At 38.3% G+C, this 20,543-nt stretch overlaps 1 protein-coding gene across 1 annotated transcript in view; it reads right to left on the bottom strand.

Annotated features, from left to right (window-relative positions):
- The window catches only part of CHN1 (chimerin 1), a 195,002-nt gene that overhangs the window by 168,192 nt on the left and 6,267 nt on the right, over positions 1–20,543 (bottom strand). The gene's annotated exons all lie outside the window — the stretch shown is intronic.

Genomic DNA, 20,543 nt, shown 5'->3' with positions numbered 1-20,543 from the left:
AATTTTAGAGTAAAACTTCACTCATAAATAGTTCAGCATGTATATCCTGAAAATAAAAATATTCTCCTACACACACACACACACACAATACTGTTATCACACACAAGAAATTAACCCTCTGTAAGCCAGGAAAAATAATCATCACTATTTACTATCTGGTCCATGAAACTTTTTTATTTTTGTATATGTAAGTCATTTATGAATAATTTACTGATTCAAGATTAAAAGGATAGTGAAAAACAACATATTAGAAATTTAATGAAAATTGAAACCCACAAACCCAAATTTTATTCTGTATTTTCTGTTTTGAACACACCTCAAACAGACATCACTGTTGAATGCAACTAACTGCTCACCAACAGTCATTCATGAACTTACATATCCATGTTATAAATACAGAGTCCGGGTCTCAAGTACATCTTTAATAGAATTTGGCTTATTTTGCGCTGGTTCTTTTTCCTGCACTTGCATTGTCAAAATGCAATATTTCATATTCTAAGAACATCTTCTTAATGTTCTAGCTTATAACTATTTCTGGTTTTTCCTCTTGCACTTACATCTTCAAAACATAACACTCTTTGAAAACTCAGATGGCTCAGAATTTTGTCGAAGAGAGGAGAGTCATCTACTTTGCTCCATAACTGCAAAACTTGTTAGATTTATAAAAACTAGGGCTCCTGGGTGACTCAGTTGGTTAAGCGACTGCCTTCGGCTCAGGTCATGATCCTGGAGTCCCGGGATCGAGTCCCGCGTCGGGCTCCCTGCTCGGCAGGGAGTCTGCTTCTCCCTCTGACCCTCTTCCCTCTCATGCTCTCTCTCATTCTCTCTCAAATAAAATCTTTAAAAAAAAAAGATTTATAAAAACTAATTAAAATGACCAATCCAAATAAGTCTGTCATTTCTACATCATCTATTTCCTTCCTGTCACTTCTGCACACACACCTGTCTTGGGCATTTGTCCACTTAAGAATTGTATCAGGTATATTTTAGTAAACAAGCCTCAGGAAAGATGAAAAAATAATGTCCACTGTCCTATTAGCAAAATGGGACGGGCCGGATTCTTGCTACAAAATATGCAATGAAATTCTTCCTGTTGAATGACTAACTGGTTATGAATACCTTATTTCCTTTTTCCCTAGACACATACATTGTTCATCATCAATTCCTGAGTTTGAGAAAAATCACCTAACATATTCGCTGGCAGTTTTCTTCCATAAGGCTATAAGGAGCCAAGTAAGGAGCCAAATGTTTTCAGCTTTGCAAGCCAGACCACCTCTGTCTCAGCTATGTAACTCTGCCTGTAGAGTAGCAAAGTAGCCCTAGACAACATGTAGGCAAATGGGCAAGGCTTTCCCAATAAAAATGTACTTAATGAAAACAGGTGGTAAGCTGGCTTACTGATCGTGGACGTTGGATATTATCACTTGATACTTGATATTCTGAGATTTCTTCTGTATGATAAATTTAACCATTATCATTACAGTCTAGAGTGCTGTTATTCTCTTCATCTTCCTTCTGATTTATCTACTGTGAAACGTCTTCCTCTGTCAAAATATTTTCCTTTGCCATTATGGGCAGGAAATAAAAAGTTCTAAATTTCTAATTGTGTTCAGTGAAGTGTGTTCAATGAAATTTTAACAAAACACAACTACAAAGATAGTGTCTCCAAGCTTCTTTTGTATCTTCTTAAAAGATGATGCAATACTTTGGGCAGCAACATAAGAAAACTGGACAAGGACAAAATAGTGAGCATGTATTCCACAACCACAGTGCTCTTCTGTTTTCTTATTATTTTAGGGGGTATTTCCAGCATAATTGAGAATAACTGGTAAGTAATGATGAAATAATTCCTAGAATGATAAAGTGGCAAAATGTTTCCAGATGCAGGACAAATAAGATCATAAAAACCCCTTAATGTATCTGAGATTTATAGAGAAACCCCACATGGTAATTGCAAGATACTGTTCTATTTTTCTTCTAAGGTAAAATTTCCTTTGTTCTTTAGAAAACCCCTAGCAAATAGTTAGATCTTCTGAAAAAAGAAACTCAAAAATTAATACTGAATAAAAAGGACCCTGGTGGTATATCAAGATTTAAACATATCAAATATACCCAAGTACATGAAAAATGTCTTTTTTTTTTTTTTTTTTTTGATACAAGATCCAATCAAGGTTCACCCATCGCATTTGGTTGCCATGTCTTCTTAGCGCTCTTTAGGCAAGAGCATTTCTTGCTATCTTTTTAAAGAATATTTCATGACAATGACATTTGTAAAAAACTTGTACCCCTTGTCTTGGAGAACGTCCACAGTCTGTATTTCTGTGATTATTTCCCCATGAGTCACATCAGGCCCTATTACCTAATTTCCAAGTGCCTTGTTCAAAAATTATTAAGAATTTCAAGATGGCAAGAGCAGAGCATTAAACCAAAAGCAAGGTTCTTGTGAGTGCGGAGCCACGTGCGACTGCACAGGTGCAACATACCCACGAAGGCAGCCTGGATTCAGGGCAAGCATTTCTGCAAGCCTACCTACTACTGCAGAGATGATGGTTTATACTCCCCACTGCATCACATTAGGAGATACAGCCATTTTGTAAACATTATTTCCAGGCTTCAAATACATCTCTAATCAGTTCTAGTTTATCACTACCTCTGGTTCTTTTTCTTACACTGGCATTTGTTAAAATGCAATAAAGATTCTAGATTTCAAATACATCTGATAAATTCTAGCTAGTGTGAAATGTAGTTAATGATACACAATAATTTTAAATTGTTCTCAGTATATTATCCCTTACTCTCCATACTGACTAGAATAATAATAAATTCATAAAATATAACAAAATGGTTTCAAAATATCCAGGAAATCAAAATGATAGCCAAACTTTCAATGACTCAAAAGAAGAAAACCTGCATTACTTGCAATCAGATGAAATCTCATTCATCCACCCATCAAACATGTACCAAGTATACCACGGATGAGACCTAGGGCTAAGTTAGAAACGAATGTGAATAGAACACAGTCCGATACTTGAGAATTCCATAGTTAAGGCCTGAAAAAAGACATTAAATAATCACAATGCAGTGTGAGAAATGTTACCATAGAGTTGCTAATGGATACCAAGACAGCCAATTTCAAGCCCACTTTGCCATTTACTAAATTTTACGAACATTCGGTATATTTTACATAGGATTCAGTGGGTCTACAATGAAAAGAGGAAGAGAAACAAAATTGTGAGAGGTATTATCATTATCAACCAAAATAACGTGTTCTTTTTTTTTTTTTAAGATTTTATTTATTCATTTGACAGAGAGAGAGAGAGAATGAGTGAAGGGAGAGGCAGAGGGAGAAGTGGACTCCCCACACAGCAGAGACCAACGCAGGACCCGATGCCAGCACCCTGAGATCATGAGCCGAAGGCAGACGCTTAAGAGACTGAGGCACCCAGGTGCCCCAATAACTTGTTCTTGATACACAGAGTAATTACCTCATTTGATGAAACACTCATGCGCAATGGGAGGTGTTCTGGATAATATGCTAAATATTTATTTTAGGGCGCCTGGGTGGCTTAGTTGGTTGAGCGACTGCCTTCGGCTCAGGTCATGATCCTGGAGTCCCGGGATCAAGTCCCACCTCGGGCTCCCTGCTCAGTAGGGAGTCTGCTTCTCCCTCTGACCCTCTTCCCTCTCGTGCTCTCTATCTCTCATTCTCTCTCTCTCAAATAAATAAATAAAATCTTTAAAAATAAATAAATAAATATTTATTTTAAAAGAAGACCAACTTAATGTCACTCAACCTAAAATCACAGTCCCCTCCATTCTTCTTTCTCTACAGCCAGCCCAGGAAACTGGCAGGCTCTGGTCACCTGTACCCCACCGGGTACAAAGCAATATTTAGGCTGTACACAGGATTGACATAGCACCTTTTTTTAAAGCAATTTTATGCCAAGATTTATAATTTTGGAATTTTTCTATTCCCAGAGGATTCTTGTTCTTCCCTGGGGAAAAGGGAGGTTACAAAAGCCCTAAGAATAGAAATGCTTCTGTACAAAAATATAACTGGGACCATTGGCACTTTTATGTTATTAGAGTATTATTCTTGCTGTCAAGTCTAAGTGAACAATAAAAGCTAGTGCTCTGAGAAAAAGGCTAGTAACACTGAGCAACATCATCTCTGCTATCTTCAGTCCACCAAGAGAGCAGGAGGACACAACAGCAAGATTTAGGGGGGAAAAAAGAAGCTTTCACCCTAGGAATCCATGTTTGTTTTGCTTGCTTATTTACTTGAAACAAACAAACGAAAACCCTCAGGAACTCCCACACATCAGTTCAATTTCCTGCTGCAACTGCACACAGTCAGGTTTATAAACACTGCATTTAGTCCCACTTCTCTGGCATTTCGAGTTCCCAGAACATAAAAATACCTGAAATTCTGTTTCTGCAGGTGAAATTTTACAGTATTTATTATGATTTTAAGACTGTTTTCAAATGGGAGCATGATTTTTTAAAAAAAAAAAGGGTGCATAATTAAGCTTACAGTACATTTTGAAGTACAAATGATTAGAAAAAAAGAAATTCAGATGAGGTATACACCTAGTTTTATTATGCTGATTAGGATGCTGTTTTTCCTCAACCGCATCTAATGAATCAGCCATAGTCTGCAGTCATCATCCAAAAGGCATAAGATGCACTAAAAAATAATTTTTAAAATAGACAAATTGTTGTGAACAAATTAACCCGAACCTTTATATTTTTTATATACAGACACTCCTTGACTTAAGATGGTTCAACTTACAATTTGCCAGCTTTATGACAATGGGCATCGTTCTACTCAATATGCATTGAGTAGAACCATACTCTTCAGTTTTGAATTTGGATCTTTTCCTGGGCCAGCCCTGTGTGGTAGGACCCTGTCCCGTGATGCTGGGCAATGGCAGCCACAGCTCCGGGCAGCCAGCGATCATGAAGGGCAAAGAATCGATTTGCTCACAGCCATTCTGTCTCTCACTTTCAGTACAGTATTCAATAAAGTACATGAGATGCTCAATACTTTATTATAGAACAGGCTTTGTGTTAGAGGATTCTACCCAGCTATAAGCAAGTCTAAGTGTTCTGAGCACATTTAAGGTTAAGTAGGTTAGGTGTATTAAATATATTTTCAACTTGTGATGGGTTTACTGGGAACATAATCTCATCTTAAGTCAAGGAAGATCTGGATAAGAAATACCTGCAATGCAATTACCACTCATGCGGTGGTTTGCAATCATGTAAATTGGAAGGAAAAACCGCAAAGATATTTTGCAACTAAACGGTAAATACATTTTAGCAAGGAACAATAAAGTAAAAAGCTCGACCTCAAGCTAATTTGCCAATTTTAAAACTACTTAAAGCTTTCATAAAGGTCAGTTTAAGAATCACCTTGAATGAAGAATTTGGCCAAATTTTGTTTTGGGTATATAGTTGAATCCATATGTGGCAAAAGGAGGAGACCAAATTAGAGAAAGGCGCCCTCATCAAATGATATCCTTTAATGTGCTCAACTATCTACTTAAGCAGCTGATTGAGGAAACTAGTCTGGCTCTTTAACTTCACGTTAGAAAAGAATTTTAATAATTTGGTCTTTGTTCATTTACTTTTAATAATAACATCTATGTAGCCATGTCATTTTGCAAAATGCTTGATGATAGAGCAAGAGTTTTGAGATGAACTGAAAAATTCATGGGCATATATCCAGAAACTGAGCTAAAAGGAAGACAGGCAACACTGTGGACGGTTGTCAGCAGCAAGGCCACCAAGCACCCCAGAAGCCACTGTATCTTTCACAGAGCCATTATCTTTCGTCACAGAAAGTATTCCTTTAACGACTATTTTTGAGAGAACAAAAGATCTTAACTCATGAATAAGTGACTTTCAGTTTCCCATACAACAAAGCAGTTTAGCTTCTCAGATGACACACCTATTGAAACGCCCACTAAGTGAAGCACAAAAACAATGCCCAAGCTATTCAGCATCCCTCCTAACGACTGCCTGAACACATCTCACAAAGCAATAAAAAAATTCATCCCTGGGGCACCTGGGTGGCTCAGTCGTTGGGCGTCTGCCTTCGGCTCGGGTCATGATCCCGGAGTCCTGGGATCGAGCCCCGCATCGGGCTCTCTGCTCGGTGGAGAGCCTGCTTCTCCCTCTCCCACTTCCCCTGCCTGTGTTCCCTCTCTCGCTGTGTCTCTCTGTCAAGTAAATAAAAATAAAATCTTTAAAAAAAATAAATAAATAAAAATAAAAATCTTAAAAAAAAAATTTATCTCATTTGAACACATGTATATGAATCTGAACACTCTTTAATTCAATGCAGTTTTCCAAAAGGGTCAATTCATCAGCATTTTGTCCATTAATTAAGGAAAGCAATTAATAAATACTTCTTTTCTAATATGGAAGAACAATAAAAATGGACAAATTATGGAGAATATAAAAATTCCCTAATTTTTAAGATAACATTGAGTTTGAAGAAATATCATATTTATAGTTATATCAGCTTATGACACAGAAATGTCCCCCAGCAATCTCTAGCCCCATGCATTTATCCTCCTCTGTCCCTGGTGGCAGGTGGGAAAATAAGCAAGCATAAGGTTATGTTCCCTGCTGTAAGTCACTTTTCCTATAGGCAAAAGCACATACCTTCACCTGTTACTGTGATCTCTCAGGAGTTTAAAATAGTTTTATACGAGGAAATTGTCTTATCATTAAACACGTATTTTAAAAATACAATGTTCTCTTACATATACAAATCCCCTCCCATGAGATTCAGAAGTGTTTTACTTGGTTAATTGGATTCAACTAAAGACTTCAGTATAAAAAAGCATTTCATCATCACCACCAGAAAGAGGGTAAAAAACAAAATAAAACCTGTTTTTAAAAAATGGGCAAAGCTAGTCTCTACTGTTAGATGTCAGGAAAGTGATCAACTCTGGGGAGGCAGGACAAGTCAGTCTGGGAGGAGCTCCAAGGGGGGGGAGGGGTCCTATCTAGGATGCTTGACCTAGTGTACTAGTTACATAGGTGTGTTCATTTTGTGGCAAATTATCAAGCTTAGGACTTCTGTGTTTCACTTATTTGTTTACTTATTTGTGTATTTTACTTAAATATGCCTGTGTATCTTGTATTTTTCTCTCTGTATGTTACACTTTAAAAATGAAAAAAAAATTCCTTGAGGAATAAATAAATACAGCTCCTTAAAATTCCATTGTTCTTACTATAACATCAGTAGTTCTACTGACCACGTCTGAGGAGAGTGCAATAATTATCTCAAATAGTGCTTATTATAGGCCAAAAATCTCAGGGAGGTTTCAAATGTAAAGTTAGCATTCCATAGTTTGAGGAAAGAAGAAGAAATAACTAAAATGTATCTAAGTCTAGAATCAAGCTTTAGAACTCATGGATTCAGAAGAAACAAGTCAATCAGTTGACCAACCGAAAAGGGGAATCCTTTCCTTGACATTTACATACATGTCTACAATTTCTAAAAATGATGGAAAAGACCCACAAAGAACACCTTTCAGTTTAAGCTCTTTAAATTTCCTTTGTTCTCAAACATATAGTATGAATGTAAAGACAGAAGAAAAGAATTCTATTGTGGTTTCTTTTTTTTTTCATTTTCAGAATTTTTTAGAATTTAATTCTAGGAAAAAACCTGGTATTTATTTTCTTTTAAAGACTTTATTTATTTATTTGACAGAGAGAGACAGCGAGAGAGGGAACACAAGCAAGGGGAGTGGGAGAGGGAGAAGCAGGCTTCCCGCTGAGCAGGGAGCCCCCAATGTGGGGCTTGATCCCAGGACCCTGAGATCATGACCTGAGCCGAAGGCAGACGCTTAATGACTGAGCCACCCAGGCGCCCCAAAACCAGGTGTTTTTAAAAAAAAAAAAAAAAAAAAAAAAAAACCAACAGGCCCAAAATGGAGTGGCTTGTGCTGAGTCCACATCACCAACCCGAGGCTTAATGCCTAACCTAACTGCAGTTTCAACCTTCCCCAGGAATGAAATCTTGATGGGTTATCAGTCTGGAATTTCCCTGGTCAGCACTAGTGAGGTAATCCACCTGATAGCCCCTTAGATACATTTTAGTTATTTCTTCTTCTTTCCTCTTTACAAGAGGTAACCTTGCCCAAAATAATCCTTCCCCCCCCACCCCCATTTATGACTTCCTGGTCCTATCCCTTTCTGTCTTTAAAAATCTTTCCTCTCCTGCAGCCCTTCAGAGCTCCTTTGTATTTGCTAGATGGGATACTGATTCATGAATCTTTGAATAAAACCAAGTAGATCTTCATATTTACTCAGTTGAATTTTGTTTTCTTAAGACTGGAAAGGGGCACATTTGAAAGTGCAATCTTCATTTTATCAATGGAAAATCAAAGCACTTTAAAAATAAAATCTTAAGATCTCAGTATTCAAAGATGCCAGTGGATGAATCAGCACTATGCGCTGTGTGTGCATCCGCTTTATCAGCTCCTCTATTACATTTCTCTGACCGATGTTTCTCTTTAAGTTCCTTAGCTCAGAAACTAAATTAGCTTCAATTCAATGTTCACATAAATTCAATGAAAATTATTGACTTTAAAGAGATGGTGTTTTATAAGCCCATTTAAAGCAGATCCTGTGCCAAACAGCATGATGGAAATGATGACAATATGAAACTGAACACTACACCCTTGATACAGAAAAGGGCAAGCTCACAAAGGAACGGGTTCAATGTGCAGCCTCCCCACAGAACATATTTATTATGCAAGCTTAGCAGCCAGCACATACAATAATTGCTTAAAAAAAGAAAACTTTAGTGATTCTTTCTTCGTATATAATAGATTCCTTCTTCCCAAAACCTTCATAAGAATGGTGAAAGAAATGACTACTTTCACAACCATCTAAAATATTTGGTTATAAGCTTCAATTTAATTTTTCAAAAAGTCTGACTTCATTTTCAACAGAAAGTTCCTTTTACTGTTCGTATTCCATAATATGCCTTGGACTCTATTGCTTGACCATTTTTATGATGAGCCTGAGAAAAATCAGGCCTATAGAATGCTACAGACCTAAACCTAATTAGCTCTGAATTTTACTGGATATATTTTCCTGTCTTATTCTTTTATGAATATAGCTCTGTTCATTGAAATTATGATTAGGATTTCAGAAAACAATAAAAAAATATAAAACTTCCCTTAGCAAAAATAAATAAATAAAACTTCCCTTAGCAACCTCAACATAATTTCAATATAATTCCCTTCCCTAACAACGATGTTAAAGTAAACAGAACCATGAAAATAGTGTTAATTAAATGCTAAATATACAGGGGTAGAAAGGAAGCCTAATGTAATCCACATATGACTGAATGGATTCCTGTTGCCCTTCATTACTGTTCCTTATTAAATCTCATTCTTGATTAGAAATTCTAAACTATATTCCAAGTATACCCTCCTGATTTTAAACAAACAACAGAACAATTATTTTAGAACAATTACTAAATGGCCAGGTCCTTATAAATGTCAATATTTTAAATGTTTAGGGGCTACACATATAAACTACATCTCCTAAATCATATATATTCTTTTTTTTAAGATTTTATTTATTTGAGGGAGAGAGAGAGAGAGAGAGAGAGAGCACCAGAGGAGAGGAGGGGGAGAGGGAGAAGCAGGCTCCTGTGGGATGCTTGATGTGGGGCTTGATCCCAGGTCTCTGGGATCATGACCCGAGCTGAAGGTAGATGTGTAACCAACTGAGCCACCCAGGCGCCCCAATCATATATATTCTTTAAAAATAAGTGTTTAGAAGGCAGTCCTTTGTATTACACAGATCCCAGCGTTTTCAAAATAGCCTTAAAATCTTCAACAAAGACTCTTAACTCCTGTAATAGAAATGAACACCTTTCAAAATGTTAAATTGAAGCTCATCAATTTTAAGGAGTCAAGCTTTCTGTGAACCTAAACTCTAACATTTAAAATAAATAGTTAGATGTTTCTTCTTACATTATTGCCGAATTTCCTTAGGTTAAAGAAAAACAGAGGACAGGTTGGCAAGCGCCATCTCGTGGGCTTCCTAGGAAATATTTTTACTATATTCATCAGTACAGTTCGAGAAGCAAATTTTTATACTTATTCAATACCATATTCTCTATGTTCAAAATGTTACTTTAATTTAAATCAAAGTATTCACTAACGGTTAATTTTCCAGGGTCCAAATACTAATATAAAGTGTATTTGCGGATTTGGGGTAAGAGCTTTCTTCTAAAGCACTTGATATATTTATAGCCAAATCGTCACATTTTATCTTTACAACATCCTCAGGAGTTAAGGCTGCAGAGATATATTACACAATAATGAAGCCTGAGAATCTATATACCAAAGGAATTAAAAAAGCATGTAGGCAAAGGAGAAGTTAGAATGAGTTTTGAGGCCTTTTGTTGTTGATAAAAGCTAAATCAAAAAAGTTAGCAAGAATTCGAAAATTCAGTGGAATTTACTGTGTGTGTGTGTGTGTGTGCATGCATGTACATGTGCCTTATAAGTAAAAGTTTACAAATTGAGTTAGGAGTATGTTAAAAAAACAAAAACAAACAAAAAAAATGAAAGACAAATAGGAAAGGAAATGCCCCCAAAGTCATGTTTACATGATTCTCTTTAGACTTTAGAAACAGTATGATTTTATTATTTTATATATTATTAAAGAAGAAATATTAATATTCTACATTTTCAAGTAGTCTGGAGTTGCCTCACCACCAGTCCAAAGATGTGTTTTCTTTGCCTCACGGTGTTTTTTTTTTTTTAAAGGCCCAAGTTAAATACCAACATTTAAAATCAGGAAATTCCTCAATATCTCCTATTGTCTGCTACCTATGCCCACTGCAGGCATCTGAGTTGTGGGCCTTGGTTTACATTTTTTCTTTCTGACTTCCTTAATTTTTCCTTCAGGGTTCTTTTTCCTGGTACTCTTTTTTGGCGGGGGGGGGGGGGGCATAATGATATCCAAGCTCATGCTATGGAGCAATGCTATCTGCTTGAGGATTCTCCCCCAGTTTCCTAGGTAAAAGATGCTTAATTCCAGTTCCGCTATTGGCCGATGATGCAGCAATGCCTGGAGGTCTATAGAATACTCATCTTTTTTTAACGACATTCTGAGATGCAAAGCTTTGTGAGAGCTTTCTGCTTTGCAAAGGGAAACCCAAGCCTACTAACGGTGGGAAGAACTAGGGAGATATGTGTTATGGTTCGACATTTTCTTTATGGGAGGAGGGAAAAGACTAAATACTTGGGGGAGATAGGGGAGAATATTACTTTGGTAAAGTCTAGGCTGATTTATTTCATAGCATTTTTAATTTCTGTAGCCTCACACATCTCTTTTAATAAAATTAGCCCAGGGCATACCATTTTGCTAGTGTTGCTAATGATTTTTTTCTTATTTGAGTTTTATAAGTGATTATTTACAACATAACCACCATAATATTTTTAGTTGCCTTGTGACAATATGATAGATAATATTTCTATAGAGGCTTTCTCAGGGGCTGTGAATCTTTTTATAATAAGGCACTGGAAAAAAATGTGAAGCTTATTAAACTTACTCTCTGGTTTGAGTTCTTTAGAAAAGAGAAAGTATGTAAAGTGATAACAAATACACTGTTAAATATACCAGTTCATACAAGGTTGGTGGGTTTTTTTTTTGTATTTTTAGTAATTAGGAAAAATTTGAGATTATTTTGTAATTAAGAAAAGTCTGTGATAGATGTAACCTAAGGAAATAGATTTGAAATACAGAACACAAGAGTTTAAAGTGGCAGACTTCATTCATTTCAGTTTATATTACCATTTCTAAGTCTGCCTTAAAATCAAAGTTTTTAAAAAGCGCTACTTGATGATATTTATTATTAAAAGCTGCTGCCTTTTCTCAATTAAAAAAATTTAGATGAAATTCACCTACTATAAATTCTTAGTCTCTTAATCTAGGAATTGTTACTTAAATGCAGTTTAATTATATTTCCATAAGCCTTCTGTTTAAATTTTAAAACAAATAAATATGTCAACTTTTAAAAATTATACCTTGCCATCTAATTATAGCAGCTGAAAATACATAGTAAGCAACATATTAAAACTCCATACTTATTTTAAATGTAATTTTATCAGTGAAAAAACTACCTTGGAATGTTCTTTTGCAAACTAATATTAATACACTTAACATACCTTAATTTTCCTTCTTCCCTTGGCAACAGAAAATAGCGTATTTTAAGCTGAAAATATTGGATGTTTTCTACTGAGACTTTCATTAACTTTTAATTAAGTCAAAATTATTTCTAAAAATTGTTTTTCAATTTTCAAGTGCCTCCGTTTTCCTAACATCAATTATTATACTTGAAAAACAAGATGAAAGGAGAAAAGTTTTGATTAGAAGAGTGAAATCCAAAGGCACCTGGAGCCGAATGAGGTCTTGCCCCAAAGGAATAAGTCCTGAGACCTGTTTGCCCCGTCGAGAGAGAGAGAGAGAGAGAGAGAGAGAGAGAGAGAGAGAGAAAGAGGGGGGGGGGGGGGGGGGAACTGAGGGACGGTAACAGAGAGAGAGCAAGAGCTCCTCCGTCCGGAGAGACCGAGAACAGCAGGGGAGGGGTGGTGCAAGAAAGAGGCTTGGGTCCCTCCAGAGAGCTGCAGAGCCATCTGTCTGAGAAATTCAGGACGACAGGCCTCTAAGTATTCTGCAAGTCTCTCCTGTATAGCGATGTCTGTTTCCTTCTTTCTATTACTGTATTATTAATCCTTCTTGTTCCTTTTTCTTGTTCTTTTGAAATAACTTATTAATTTCGACTAAAAGAGGGAACAGACAAGTTGAGAATCATTTCTCATTCAAGGAAAATAACTGAAAGTGTCTGGTCAATTTCTAAATATTGTGATGGGGTGAAAAAAAAGGAATTGTTTTTTGTTTTTTTTTTTGGCTCTTATGTTTAACTACGTATTTTGCACACATAAATAATGAGCATCCTTACAACATCCAAACCTAAGAATATTAACAAATGCCATTCAAAGACTTAAACAGGCTGTATCACCAAAAAAAACTTATAGGAGTGGCAAAGTCAATTTCACCAACTTTTTTTTCCACAATTAAATATTATCAGCAATATGTGAAATGTTCCATAAACCACTGACTTCCTCTTTTTGGGTTTCAGCTCATTCTGAAAAACTATCACTAACGTTAGCTTTTTACTCCATTGTTTTGTGCCTTCTATTCAGCAACTTTAAAGACACTTAATGAGCCATTTTTCAAACAGAGGACTGGAGCACCTGGGTGGCTCAGTTCCTTGGGCATCTGCCTTGGGCTCGGGTCGTGACCCCAGGGTCTTAGGATCGAGCCCCATGTGGGGCTCCCTGCTCAGTAGGGAGGCTGCTTCTCCCTCCCCCACTCCCCCTGCTTGTGAACTCGCTCTGTCAAATAAATAAATAGAATCTTTAAATAAACAAATAGAGGACTAATATCCAAACGTCCTGTGAACCTGGCTAAGCCATCAAGGTCTAAAAGGGAGGCTGGAACAAAGAAGGGCATCCCTTCACCACCTCCTTGCTCATAGCCTGAAAAGATCTAAAAGAACAGAGAAGAGCGATCAAACCAGAAGTACCCAACATTCCCCTTACATTTAGTCTGGTCTGTCCAGAAGGAGGTTTTGGTTTCCAGTTGAATACTGGACCCCCAACAACATTAAAAGGACCAACCAATGAACCTGGATCAACAAGTCCTGTGTTTGCAGATCCTGTTTAGTGTTTCTTCTCCTCCGCTTCGAAAGTTGGAAAAAGGATGAAGAAACTTTTTTTTTTACAGGATATAAAGCAGTATAAATTCAACCAGAATTTCACCAAAAACTTTTCAAAAAAGTCAAGCTGACAAAAGCAACCAATCCCTAAGTAAATGATGTGTCCTGTCCTCGACGTGCAATATTGCAGGAATACATATTTATACACATATTTCTTCCTTTAAAGACTGAAGATAATTAGACAACAAAAACAATATAAGAGAGATTTTGAGATGTTTACTACTGCTAACTTGATTAACACATTGTAAAGTCATAGGAAAAATTAACGAGTGCTCTGTGTTTCTACCCTGGAAATTGTTAAACTACAGAGGTACCGGGGCACCTGGCTGGCTCACTGGGTAGAACACGGCGACTCTTGATCTCCGTCCGGGTTGTAACTTCAAGCCCCACATTGGGTGTAGAGATTACTTAAAAATAAAATCTTCTAAAAAGATAAAAAATAAACTACATGAGTACCATGGTTTAAGAACTACTTTATTCACTTAAATATTTTTTGAGCACCTACCATGTGTGAAGCACTGTGCTAACTAAGCACTGTGAGTACAAAGTGAGAAAGAATGAGTCTTACCTTACAGACATCATCCGCCTAGAAAGATATAAGGATACATAACTACTGTGAAAGGAACCCACCAGCAAATGTCACAAGAGATTTGTAGATAAAATGATAAAGAATGCGGAAGGCCGGGGCTTCCTTTGGAATGGGTGGCGGGGGTGGGGGGTACCGACTGCAGCACTGAAGGAAGGGCAGAGGGAGCGCCAGAAATGCAGACAAGGGCACAGACATGGAAGCCGGAGCAAAGCAGAATGGGCACGAGCTGACAGCTCACTGGGTACAGAGACAAGGGAGGGAGGACGGAAGAAGGAGAGCTAAGGATCTGGCACTGGGAACGTGCCGTCTGGAGTGCGCAAGAAATCCTGCCGGAGATTTGGAGCGGGGTGCCAGGGCAGGGCTGGAGATGGAGACTCAGGAATCACCCGCCCGGTGCGCACTGCTGAAGCCTGAAGACTCCCTAGCGAGAAAGGGAGGCCGGTTCTTGGAAAAGCAGACATTTCAGGCGGCAAAGAGAAGAAACCGAGGAACAAAGGGAAGAAAAGGAGTATCAGGGGACACAGTGTCTTGAAAGACAAGAGAAAAAAGTTTCAAGAAGAAAGAGGTAGTCAAAGATAGCAGAGACTGCAGCAAGATCAAATATGGGGACTGAGGGGAAGCCACTGATCACTGGCCACTCACTGAGAAAGTACTTCCGGCCAAACAGAAGCCGAACATGAGGTGGTAGCTGTGGCAGGAGGCTCTCCTTGACCAAACCCGAGTCAGGCTCCTCCAAGTCCTCTTCTTGACTAGCCTCGGCCTTGACCCCGAGGCCTCACCAGGCCTGCAAAGCCATTTGAGCAAGAAATCCGCTAAGTGGCTTTAGAGAGAATCCTCCGACCTTTGATATCTGATCAAATTCCTCACCCCCGACCCCTGATATCTCATCAGCCTCGTCTGCCCTCACCAAGAATCCTGTTGGGTCAGTTTGGCAAGAATTCCCCCTACCTTGTCTCCTCTTAATAATTTTCCATCCCCTAACACCTTGGCTATAAATCCTCCCCTGTTCTCAGATTCAGAGTTAAGCCCCATCTCTTGACACCTGTCACGTCAGTCCTGAGTAAAGTCTTCCTTGTTCTTTAAACAAGTGTCAGAAATTTTTTTTTCCTTCAGAGCTGCCCACCTTTCTTTTCTCCGTGCTGAATGAAATTCCCAAACACCAAACTATTACAATCAAACAGTGGCTGAGAAGCGATGGTGTAGACAGGCCATGCGGGAAGAGGCAGTGGGGCATACAGAATGCTCCTTCCATAACCCTCCGCTAAGAGGTGGAGCACAATTCTCATGCTGGTACGTAAGTGGGTCCCAAAGCTGAGGAAAGGCTTTCTCACACTGAGTAGGAAAGCATGGCTGTGATGTAAGGGAGACGATCCAGGGGAGAGCAGGAAATAAGACAAGGAAATGAGACAAGACAGAGAAAAACGAATTCCTACGCTTATTGTTTTCAGTCCTCTTGCATTATACTTTTTTTGTAAATCACCCCATTTCTTTCTGGAGTAATGAGAGGTGTTAATAACTAACAAATAAAAATTTTCTTTTATCCATTAAAAATATGAATGTTTGAACTGTTGTTTGTATCTGCTCTTCTAATAGTTGTCTTATGACAACTAATAGGAATGCTTATGTAGCACCCAGATTTATTATTATTATGGGAGAAAGACTGTATGTTTTCATTTTCAGACCTCTAAAAGGTTAAGTTAGCCATTTTCATACTGAATTCCTATTCAATTTGATTATGTTCCCTACCGTGAGGGTAAAACGTGAACAAACCAAGCTAATTTATGTGCAATTCCTTTGTACTATTGAAATGAAAAGGAACAATAGTTTAATGAAGTGGAATTTGTTATCTAATTATGCCAAATAATTTAGAAACATCTGCCGATGGTTAGTAATACTATAGTTAAACCTCAAAGAATCTGCTCCCAGAGAGATTTCCATTTTATTCAAGCCCTTGCAAGCTTCCACTTGGGAAATCCATATTAGAGTATGGAACCAAAGGATGACATAATGGCACATTTACTGCATTAAAAAAAAATTAACAAATGAACAAAGAAATGAACAGTAGAGGGTGTGTATCATATAGATTTAGACCTTAATATTAACTCCCAAATTTAAGAAACACAGCAGGCTAATGTAAAATCCAAAATTCATTCAAGTATTTATTGAGTAGTTGGAATGCATTAGACACTGTGGTGGTTGTTAAGGACACAAACAAGAAATCCATAGCTTTCGCATTAGGGAACTTCATCTAACAGGGAAGACAAGAGAATACATCTAACCACTATATCACCACATGATAAGTGGTAGGACAGAGATGTGTGCGGGGCACAATGGATGCAGAAAAGGTGTAACTAACTCATAAAGGAAGACGGCTTAGAAGAGAAGACTATTCAAGCTGAGTTTTGCAAGATGTGTAGAGGTGAGTGAGTGCAAAGAAGGACTTGGGAAATGACTGTGCCAAAGGCACACTGAGTGCAATCCCTTCTGGAAACTTCAAGTAGTTCAGTATAGCTGAAGAGCAGCCCCTGAGGAGGAGACAGTAAGAGACAGGTAAGCAGGGGTCCTATCCTAAAAGCCTTATATGCAAACTAGGGAATTTGGACTTAATCTTAATGGTGATGGGGACCCACTGGAGGAGTGGAAAAGTAAACTGTTAGACTAACCAAATTCTAAGAGGCAGGTTTAAATTTCCAATTATGGACTCTGACATATTAAGAATAATTCAAAATAATAAAGGAAGAAAAAAGATAAATGAAAGCAAATGTTTAAATGGATTCAAGGTGGGGCACCTCAGTGGCCCAGTTGGTTAAGTGTCCAACTCTTGATTTCGGCTCAGGTCATGATCTCAGGGTCGTAGGATCAAGCCCCACATCAGGCCCTGCATTTAGCAGGGAGTCTGCTTGAGATTCTCACTCTCCCTCTCCCTCTAAAAAATAACCTAGGCAATGCCCCCACTTCACATGACTCACTCCCTCACGTCCTTCAAGTCTCTGCTCAAAATCCACCTCGACTGTGAGGTCTTCCCTGACCATGCGGCCACGTAGCTAGCCCCATCTCCTCACCCTGCTTTATACTTCTTCATAGCACTAGCCACCTGGCACACTATACATTTTTTTCAAGATTTATTTATTTTAGAGAGAGAGGAAAAGAGAGAGAGAATGCACATGCGTGAGCGTTCAGAGGGGAAGGGCAGAGGGAGAGGGAAATAGAGAATCTCAAACAGACCCCACGCTGAGCATGGAGCCAATTCGGGGCTCCACTTCATGACCCTGAGATCATGACCTGAGCCGAAACCAAGAATGGGACACTTAACCAACTGTACCATCCAGGCACCCCACACAATACATTTTTTATTGTCCTGTCTCCCTCAACTGCAAACATAAATTCTTTGAGGGCAGGAACTAAGACATATGTGGCACATTTTAGGTCCTCAATTCACTGAACAGATGAGTAAACAAATCACAAAAGATGACCCATCCTAAGCCTCAGAGCTATCCTTAGGAAAGAATTAGGAAATAGTACACCTCTTGTTCCTGCTTCCTTCTCTCACTCTATGGTACTATCCATTCCTGCCCCTAATCCCAAATGCCCTGGGCTTTTACACTGTTCTTATTCTTAATACACCAGCCCCCTTCAGGTCCTTCTTAGTAGTGTCTCACACTCTACATAAAACCCGCCACTTTCTTTTCTCTTACAGTGCAGCTCTCTCGGTCAAAATGCTTGCTCTACTTTAAGATCTTCGGTCCACAAATTAAAATCATTCTCTCTTGCTATATGAAGATAAGTATCTGTATCTAGCATGTCATTCCTCATAGGTAACATGCTAAGAATCCATGCTTCAATTGTAGTACAATGGTATTAAATTCATTCACTATGGAAGGTCTGCAGGCGAAATACTTCAGTCAGGCAGTTATTTACATATTGCTCAATCGGATACCTACACCACTTACCTACTGGGCTCAGGCCCTGATCTCGGGGACGTGAGTTCGAGCCCCATAGCAGGCTCTGTGCTCAGTGCAGAGTCAGCTTGGGTTTCTCTCTCCCTCTGTCCCTCCTCGCCCCCCCCCCCCGCCACCAGCGTGCACACGCTCAGGCACGTACTCTCTCTCTCTAATAAATAAACAGACCTTTTAAAAAAAAAGAGATTAGCAGCTTAAAGAAAAGAAACAGCTGTTTTTCGAAATGTCAGGTCTGTGGTCATGAAAATCTATTCATGCAGAGATATGTTTCTTGGACTACATCTTTTCTTCTACTTGTTTTACACCATGAAATAGATAGGGTCCAATGAAATCCAAAGGTTAAAAAGTCAGAGTGGAAAGGGAAAGGACAACCTTCAGTGCAGCTAGAAGAAACACAATGAGGTGGCCCCCTGCCAGGCTACTAAGCAGCCAGCCACACGGGGCGGGGCGGGGGGGGGGGGGGGGGGGCTGACTCATCTTCCCTTCTCCCACTAACCCAACTAGTCTGCATTAATTCTTTCCAAGAAGTGCTTACTTTTCTAAATTTAAAACAACTATTCAAAACAGGCTTGGGCATTTTTAAGCTATCAATTTTTTATTTTGTTTTTTGTTTCTTGGAGAATAAAAGGAAAAAAAAACTTTCTAAAAATGTGAAAGCTCCAAAAGGTTCCTGGATATAAAACCATTATTTTAAGAAATAGTAATTTCTGGGGGCACCTGGGTGGCTCAGTCGTTAAGCATCTGCCTTCGGCTCAGGTCATGATCCCAGGGTCCTGGGATCGAGCCCCGCATCGGGCTCCCTGCTTGGTGGGAAGCCTGCTTCTCCCTCTCCCACCCCCCCCACTTGTGTTCTCTCTCTCTGTGTATCTCTCTGTCAAATAAATAAGTAAAATCTTAAAAAATAAATAAATAAAAAACAAAGCTTATGGGAATCATTTTCTATGTAAGAATGACTTATGACTGGTAAGATCAGGCTCAATGACTTGTCTTGAGTTGGGTTTGCACAGAAAAGTTCAGTGACTTCATTTAGTTTATATATTGCAGATAAACAATAAATTTTTTTAAAGGTGCTGTTACCAATACTTTATATAAGACTGAGAAAACATCAATTACCCATATCAAAGTATATTATTATTACTAGAGGGACTTTGAGAAAAGCTACACAAACCCTAGCCTGGCAAGGAAATCGCCATTATGGCCGTTCAAGATGATAGCAAACTGCTAATTCTTAGGTTAATCCAATCTGATAAAAAATGTACAACTTCTACTAATGTCATTCCTTCAAAACTATTATTATCTGACATACAAAGCATGACCAAACAGTATTTTTCTGCCTATTTTTCTTATGATTGTTTTAGTCTAAGACACATTATTCTCAATGAAGGTAATAGTGCCTTCAAGGGAGCAAAAACTAGTTTATGGGGATCAAAACACTTACTTTTGTGCATAAAGCAGATATACACACAGTGTGTAAACAGAGACAGTATATCTCTGTTATTAAAGTTTCACGGAGAAAACAACTAAGAAAAAATGCCTAGGGGCGCCTGTGTGGCTCAGTTGGGTTAAGCTAAGTTTCTGACTTTGGCTCAGGTCTTGACCTGGGGGTCCTCGCCACTCATCAGGGAGTCCGCTGTCTCTCTCCCTCTCCCTCTGTCCCACCCCGACTCGTCGTGTGTGTGTGTGTGTGTGTGTGTGTGTGTGGTGTGTCTCTCTCTCAAATGAATAAATTTTAAAAATCTTTAAAAAAATAAGAAAAAATGCCTAAAAGTCTCATGAAGGGTGATTTTTAAAAAGGTAGACAATTACAGATATAAAGAAATTGAAGCTCTTATGACAGATGTGTCAAATTTTTATAATTATACATGTCACTCTATCCTCAAAGATTAGGATGCTAATAGGATTGTTACTTGCAGGGACAGATGTCACTCAAAAGACTGCATCACCAATATTCCTTTTACACTGTACACAGATGGTAACCATCAGTTACAGCAACTAGAACTCTTTTCTCTCTCTTACATAGTACCAAATCTCCACACATTAAAAGAAAAATTTTAAAGCTGAGATACTAAGTTTTTGATACCAGTAAGAGAATATGCACAAGTATTTAAATAGGGATGGTGACTTTAATGACAGCTGAAAAGATGAAACATTCTCAGAAAAGTAACTG

This window comes from Callorhinus ursinus, unplaced genomic scaffold (assembly GCF_003265705.2).
Source record: "Callorhinus ursinus isolate GAN/ISIS: 27379988/994484 unplaced genomic scaffold, GSC_fseal_2.0 scaffold2, whole genome shotgun sequence".
Classification (NCBI taxonomy): domain Eukaryota; kingdom Metazoa; phylum Chordata; class Mammalia; order Carnivora; family Otariidae; genus Callorhinus; species Callorhinus ursinus.
Note: the sequence above shows the minus strand (reverse complement) of the source record. Positions and strands in the feature narration are given on the sequence as shown.